The sequence below is a fragment of the Cucurbita pepo genome, chromosome 10, assembly GCF_057944985.1.
Source record: "Cucurbita pepo subsp. pepo isolate OVF chromosome 10, ASM5794498v1, whole genome shotgun sequence".
Classification (NCBI taxonomy): domain Eukaryota; kingdom Viridiplantae; phylum Streptophyta; class Magnoliopsida; order Cucurbitales; family Cucurbitaceae; genus Cucurbita; species Cucurbita pepo.
The window spans coordinates 9658876-9666960 of record NC_141807.1 but is presented as its reverse complement, the minus strand read 5'-3'; the positions used below and the strand labels follow the sequence as shown (position 1 = coordinate 9666960).

Below are 8085 nucleotides of genomic sequence, written 5' to 3'. Positions count from 1 at the left end.
GGATATCCCGCATTTATGACATAATTAGTGGAGATATTTTTTCATATTTTTTCATTTTCACTAGAATTGATGACGGGACATTTAGGGTTTTTTGATATAAGTATTGTGGGAATGTAGCTTAGATGGTAGATTGCTTGCTTAGCATGCAAGAGGTACGGGGATCGGATCGATACCCCATATCTCCTAAAGAAACTATTCGTTATTACTATTTTATTTCTATTCAATTTTTTCTTATTTATGACATAATGAATAGCGTTATTTTTTTATTTTCACTATTATTGATGACGAGATGTTTAGGATTTTGTGACGTAAGAATCTTGAGGATATAACTTAGATGTAGAGCGTTTGCATCCCATGTGAGAAGTACTGGGATCAATACCATGCATCAACAAAGGAAACGATTACTAAATATATTAGTTTTTTTAAATTTTTCCTTATTAATGACATAATGAGCAGGGATAGTTTTTCATTTCAATATCATTGATGACGGGAAGTTTAGAGTTTTTTGATGTAAAATCGTGGGATTGTAGCATGCGAGAGATACGGGGATCGATACCTCGCATCTCCAAAAGAAACTATTCGTTATTACTATTTTATTTCTATTCAATATGTCCTTGTTTATGACATAATGAGTAGCGATATTTTTCATTTTCACTATTATTCATGACGAGACGTTTAGGGTTTTGTGACGTAAAAATTGTGGAGATGTAGCTTAGATGGTAGAGCGCTCGCTTTGCATGCGAGTTGTACGGGGATTGATAACCCGCATCTCCAAAAGAAAGTATTTAATTTGTTAATATATTTTTTCATTTTCACAATTATCGATGCCCCCGCATCACCAAACCAAACTATTTGTTATTAATATTTTGATATTTTTTTTATTTTCACTATTATTGATGATGGGACATTTAGGTTTATGATGTAAAAATCATGGGGATGTAGTTCAGATTGTCGAGCGCTCGCTTTGCATGCGAGCCGTACGGGGATCGATACCCCGCACCTCCAAAAAATAAGACTATTTATTATTAAATATATTGTTTCTTTTCAATTTTTCCTTATTCATGACATGTTGGGTAGCAATATTTCTTCATTTTCACTATTATTGATGATGGGAAATTTAGGATTTTGTGATGCAAAAATTGTGGGGATGTAGCTCAGATGGTAGAGCGCTCGCTTAGCATGCGAGAGGTGCGGGGATCGATAAGTATGAGTTAATTTAACATGTTATGTATCCGTGGGTACGAGAGAAAAAGAAAAGATACTTATATAAGGATTATTATATCATTATGGCTATGCCATTTTTATAGATAAAAGAGAGTAATGTCCCACAAGCACATATAGAGAAAGGAAAGATACTTATATAAGAATTATTATATCATTATGGCTATGCCATTTTTATAGATAAAAGAGAGTAATGTCCCACAAGCACGTATAGAGAGAGGACTTATTGTAAGTAAAGAAAGCAATCTAGTAGTTATACTGCTACTTCTGAAGAGGGAATTTGATGAATTCCTCAAAAGATAAGAGCTTATAGGATGACGGTAGCGTCCGATGCATATGACGAAACTTCTTCACAATTGCAATATCTGACCAATTTATATTATTGTCATTTATAGCTTTTATCACAATACTATAAAATTTGGGGTCAAAGCCTATATGGGACTGAAAAGACCATTCACCACACGCTCGTAAATTAAATTATATCTACCACCTCTGAAATTTTCCACGGCAAACCTTCCAACAGCTTTCACTTCTTCATCATTGACATCCTTAATTGGAACTAGATTTTAAGGCAAATCTTCTCCACAACTCACTTTGGAACACTTTTATAGATAGTTTCAACAAACTTACTTTGCTCGTGAATACTTTGGAGTTCAATATTTATAGTTGGAGAACGCTATTCAAATTGATATGGTCGAATCTTACAACAAAGTCTAATTGAGCCTCACTATATTAGGAGATAGCCTCAAATCAAATTCTTTAGTTTGGACAATGGTTGCATTGTTTTAGTCAAACAACCGTGACTAGTGTATTACCAATAGTATAAACATTTTGTACGTGTATTTTCTTACATATTAACAATTGTATACAAATAATAATTAAATTTATGAGTAGAAGTTTGGATGGAGTTTTATTAAATAGGTACTTAAATTATATCTAAAATATAAAATTTTTATTTTTTATTTTTTTTATATACATTTAGGAGAACAAAACAAAGATACAAAGATTCAAGAAGATGTCATTCCTGCCATGTTTTAAGTTTTATTCTTTCTTATTTCTCCAAGATTAAAAAAAAAAAAAAAAAAGTTATCCTCTCTCAAATATGGTTCGTTATTTGATTATTTTCTCTTGAGTGAATTTTAAGTGAAACACATTCTCTACCCAAGTAATTGCAAGATGCAAGCTTCACACCAAGAGGAATCAAAGTCCCAAGTATCAACGTTCTTAAGTGTCGATTTTTATTCTCCATCTCAACATAAATTAAACTTATTTTCGTGAAAATATCTATTTATAAAAGCAAAATATCTCAGAGTCACAAAAATAAAAATGAGATAGAGATACGAGACATAAATATGATACCAAATAGATATGATAAATGTAAGGATTAGATTTGATCGAGTTATTTGGATTAGATTTTATCTAGTTATTTGAATTAGATTTGATTTAGTCATTCTTCAATTGGATGAGAGATCTCTCCCGATTCTTCTGATCTTTCCAGTTTTCTTTTTCTGTTCCTAACATTTTGGTATCAGAGTCATGCCCTAAACTAGTTAAAACTAGAAGCAGCAGTCTTCTACGTGTGTCATAATAAAAGTATGTCGATGGAGAGTCCACTTGTGCAGTCTGCTGGAGGAAGAAGTCAAGGTCGTGGAAGCTTTAGAGGCAAAGGAAGGGGACGAGGCAGACAAACCTTCAACAAGGTCATAGTGGAGTGCTATAACTATCACAAGCTAGGACATTTTCAATGGGAATGTCAAAGCAATACCAGACGAGGCAGACAAACCTTCACAAGGCCATAGTGGAGTGCTATAACTGTCACAAGCTAGAACATTTTCAATGGAAATGTCAAAGCAATACCAGACGAGGCAGACAAACCTTCAACAAAGCCACAGTGGAGTACTATAGCTGTCACAAGCTAGGACATTTTCAATGGGAATGTGAAAGCAAGGAGAAGGAGACAAACTATGCAGAGAGTCAAGAAGAGATGTCGCTGAGGCTTACGTGAATATGAATAAGGCCAATAGAGAAGATATGTGGTTCCTTGACTCGGGATGTAGCAATCATATGTGTGGGAAGAAGGAATATTTTTCAGATTTTGATGGAAGTTTCAGAGATTCAGTGAAGCTGGGCAACAACTCAAGCATGGTTGTAACCGGAAAGGGTAATGTACTGCTAGAAGTGAATGGAATCATAATGATAATCACAAGAGTGTTCTATGTGCCAGACCTGAGGAACAATTTGTTGAGTATTGGTAAATTGCAAGCAAAGGGGTTACCTTTTTGTTTCAAAATGGAACATGCAAGGAGTTTCATCCTGAGAGAGGATTAATCATGGAGACAAAGATGTCTTTGAATCGAATGTTCGTATTGCATGCTATATCTCAGCCTGTAGCAGCCGTTCGAACTCAATTGAAACATATGGGGAGAAGTGGTTCAAGGTCTCTGTCGTACACTCACCGCTCCAATTCCTATCGCCATAGTCAGAGAAGCATAAGGGACCCAAGTTCTTCCCCCTATCATTCCACTACCAATTCCAGGAGAAGCAGCCGTTCAAGTTCCCTCAGCCGCCAACGCAGAAGTAGGTCTTCCTCGTTATCTCCTTTCCCCAAATCGTCTAGTTCTAGTCCTAGTCGTGCATCCATTGATCGGAATCATTCCATAGAGAAGCTTAAGAAAGAGGAAGAAGAGAAGAAAAGGCGTGAAACAGAGTTGAAGAAGTTAGAAGAAGATGCAGCTAGGAGGATGGAAGAACTAATTCAGAAGAATGTTGAAGAAAGGCTAAACTCTGAAGAGACTAAATTAGAAATACAGAGATGAATAGAGGAAGGTCGCACGAAGTTGTTTGATGATGTTGATGTGCAGCTTGAGAAAGAGAAAGAAGCGGCTCTTACTGCTACAAGACAAAAAGAAAAACAAGCACGAAAAGAGAGAGAAGAGCTAGATAAAATGCTAGAAGAGAATAGAAGAAGGGTAGAAAAACCACAGCGACGATTAGTTCTGGAGCTGCAGCGGAAGGAAGAATAACAATATTGTGGGCTCGAGTTGATTCAGAGACAAAAAGAGGAGGCAGCTCAGAGAACTAAGCCAGATGATAAGAGTTTGAGTTATGTTTTGCTGGGAGTTAGTGAAGAGTCAAAAGCTTACAGACTTTATGATATAGTAACGACAGATGAAAATAAGGATATAAAAGCGGCAGATGAAAATACTGCAGAGAAAAATATTTCATCTGGCTCTTTTGCTGAAGCAAGCTCTCCTAGCTCGAATAAGGCAAGGAATAAGAGACCACCAGTCTTGATGAGAGACTATGTAATAGGAGAAGTTTTTTTTGAAAAGAAGATGATGAAGCTCAGCCATGTTTACCCCTACTGAACCTGCAAACTGTGAACTTTAGAGAAGTATTGAAGAGTGAGAAATGGAGGCAAGCAAGGGATCTAGAGCAATAAACAGAAATGGCACATGGGAATTGATGAAGTTACCTGGTGGAAGTTTTGTCTGAGATCGTAGATATAAACTGATTACTATTCGTGTTCAGTTTAAGGGAGGGATTGTTAGGATTAGATTTGATTGAGTTATTTGGATTAGATTTGATCTAGTTATTTGAATTAGATTTGATTTAGTCATTCTTCAATTGGATGAGAGATTTCTCCCCATTCTTATGATATTAGAATTTTCTTTTTCTGTTCCTAACAGTAACATGCCATTCTTACTAGGACATCGATGTGACAATGATACATTAATTAAAAAGAATTATTTCAAAAAATTTATATATTTGTATACTTACAAAAAAGCTTAATGTATGTTTCACTCTCAAAATATATTCAAAGTCAAGTGTCTGATACGATGGATTATAAATTTGTAATGTATCCATCGTATTAACAAGTGTTCAGTACATGCCCAACACGTGTCAGATTAGTGAAACTAAGTTATTCTCATGCTCTCTTTACACCCATTTAAAGTAGTTTGAAAACTAGCACGTCAAATATTATAATTGACTAACTACAATTTCAATTTTGTGCTTTAAGGATGGTTTTGACCCAAGAGAAATAAAATCCTTAATTTAGTATATGGTAGCAAAGATGGACATGAGAATGAGTTATTCTCAGATGGAGAGAGATTTAACCTTAAGTTATATCTCATATCCTCTCTTGACCAATTATTTAGTTTTATTTAGTATGTTTTAGAAAGATACGTCCATCAATAGCAAAAAAATAAAATAAAATAAAATAAATAGAATAGATTAAATTAGCAAAAAGTAATGACTAACATAATTAAAAAAAGAAAGAAACATAAAGGATGAATTGATTATTGGCTAATTTCTAACATAATTAAAAAAAATGTAACAAACACAAAGTAAGATTAGGAACACAAGTTAAAAAAAAAAAAAAAAAAAAAAAAAAAAAAAAAAAAAAAAAAAGCACAAACATCCAAAAAAATCAAGATTTGGAAAGTGTTAAACAGTTTTGATATATAGACATTTCAAGACCTTACTCGTGCAATTTTCCCATGAAATCTAACACTAGAGCATCATAAAATTTAGAGAAATGATTGAAATTGATGTCATGTTCATATAGGTTGACGTTAATACAAAAGACAAATCGAACTTTCTTAAGGATAAATTGGGGACACCAGCCTAAGCTAATCAGGTAGGTGGCCTTACCATCCGTATGGTTATATTTGATGTTGACTGTGCTCGTTGTTCTGCAAGTGACATATATATTGATATGTGTGAAATGTTTGTGAATTGATATGCTTATGATATGTTATAATATGTGAATTGTATGATAATACTTACGGTACCATGTGTTCGATGGTATATTTGAGATAGGATACGAGAAGGATGCACTAAACGTAATGTAACGATAGGAGTAAGACATGTTCATGAAACGTTATGGTTTGGTTACGTATCGAAGTGCTATGGGTATGACAGATTGATAACAACAATATGGTCACGATGGATTCATAAAACAATACGTTCCTGTAACGTTATGGGTAGAAAGGGATAGGATTATGATAGATTGATAGAACGATAGCGTTAGGATACGTTCCTGTAACGTTAAGACTAAGGTACGTTCAGGTAACGACACAACTATGATATGTCTAAGGACGTTAAGGCTATGATAAATTAGGGAAGGATATAATCACGAAGTTTTTATGACATGATATGATTATGATACGACATGTGAAGGACGGATATATATCCAACAAGTGTCTAAGAGGGACGTGAGAATAAATTATTCTCGAGCTTTCTTTACATCAGTAAAAGAGTATTTGATAAGCTTTCAAAATGAAGGGTTTTCTCTTTTCTTCTTCCTTCTTTCTCCCTTTTCACGTTTATTTTTTTTTAAATAAAAAAAAGTTTAATGTGAGAATGAAGAAGTTAGAAAGGAGAAAGAAATGAATGTAATAAAACTTTTCCGTAGGTAGGAATGGAAATGGTGAATGGGTCCTTGACGATAGTCGACCGCTATACTCTTTTTTTGGATGTAAGTGATGGAAATGGTGAAACCATGTCTATACTTCTTTGCTTTAATCACAGGTAACTAAAGATATATAAGTACAACAGAATATGGCATGGCCAGTCAAAACATAAAAAATTTCTTGCCATGTTATAGTTAATGAATATGGTATGCACAAAGATCCGATGTCACACTTCGTGATTGGAGACCAATACAGTGACCTATGGTCATCCATAACGTCCTTTGGTCCAATTATGTCAAGCAAATGTTGTAGCAAGCAAAGAGTTTTTAATAAGTTTGCTATTGCATTGAGCTCGGTTTAAGGCACAAATGTCTCTGATGTGAAAGGCGCACCAATTCAACGAGATTTAAGTAACCATGAATAAGACACATGATGTAGCTTGTAAACAAAACGATGTCCATGACTCTTGTTATTTTCTTCCACTACAAACCTTCTAGCCTCTTGCACTTTTTTGTCATTGACATCCTTAATTGAAATTAGAATTGAAGGAAACACTTCTCCACAACTCATTATGGAACACCTTTGATAGATAGTTTCAACAGATTTACTTTGCCGCGGAATACTTTAAAATTCGATATTTATAGTTGAACGCTACTTAAATTGATGAAGTGAAATTTTAATAAATCGTTAACAAATGTTAATAAATCGTTTCAACATATGTTAATAAATCGTTTCAACAGATGTTAATAAATCGTTTGTCTATTAGAAGAGAGCTTGGAATTAAATTCTTTATGGTTGGGATAAGGGATGTTTTAGTCAAATTAAGTATACTTTTTAGTTTTAAAATAAATTAATTTTTTAGTTTAAAATAAATTGATTTTTTAGTGTTTAAAAAAAAAGATAGATAGGGAGAAAATTCTTTATATTTAATTTTTTACGCTAATTAAATTTTACGCTAAGATAGATGGGGAGGTTAATAAATTTTACGCTAATTAAATTCTTTATATTTATTTATTTTTTGTTTTTTTTTGTTTTTTTTGTTTTTTTTGTTTTTTTTTTTTTTTTTTAAAAAAAGCTTCAAAACTACTAGTTAACTTTCAAAAGTGTTTTAAAAAAAAAAGATAGATAGGGAGAAAATTGTGTTCATGGGGAGAAAATTGAAGGTTATTTTAGGAGAAGGTTTTGAAGATCAGTATAAGATCCTGAAAACATAACAAGAAGTAATATCCTAGCTTAAGGTCGCCATTAAGAACCTACTAGTAGGCTACTTACTAAGTTTTACTCACTCCATGTTTATCAATTTTTTTTCAAGTAACTAAGAGTTGGTCGTGGATGAGAGCGGACTTTGGAGTGTGGGCCATGGACTAACCTCTGTTTTTAATCTAGTATTTTTTGTTCTTCTTTTAAGTCTGCTTATTATTTTGTGTTTGTAAGGAGTATGTATATG

The 8085-nt window shown here is 33.5% G+C and overlaps 1 pseudogene; it reads left to right on the top strand.

Moving 5' to 3' along the window:
* Window positions 1-3551: 3551 nt before the first annotated feature.
* Window positions 3552-4589, top strand: LOC147790634 (uncharacterized; annotated as a pseudogene).
* Window positions 4590-8085: the final 3496 nt, after the last annotated feature.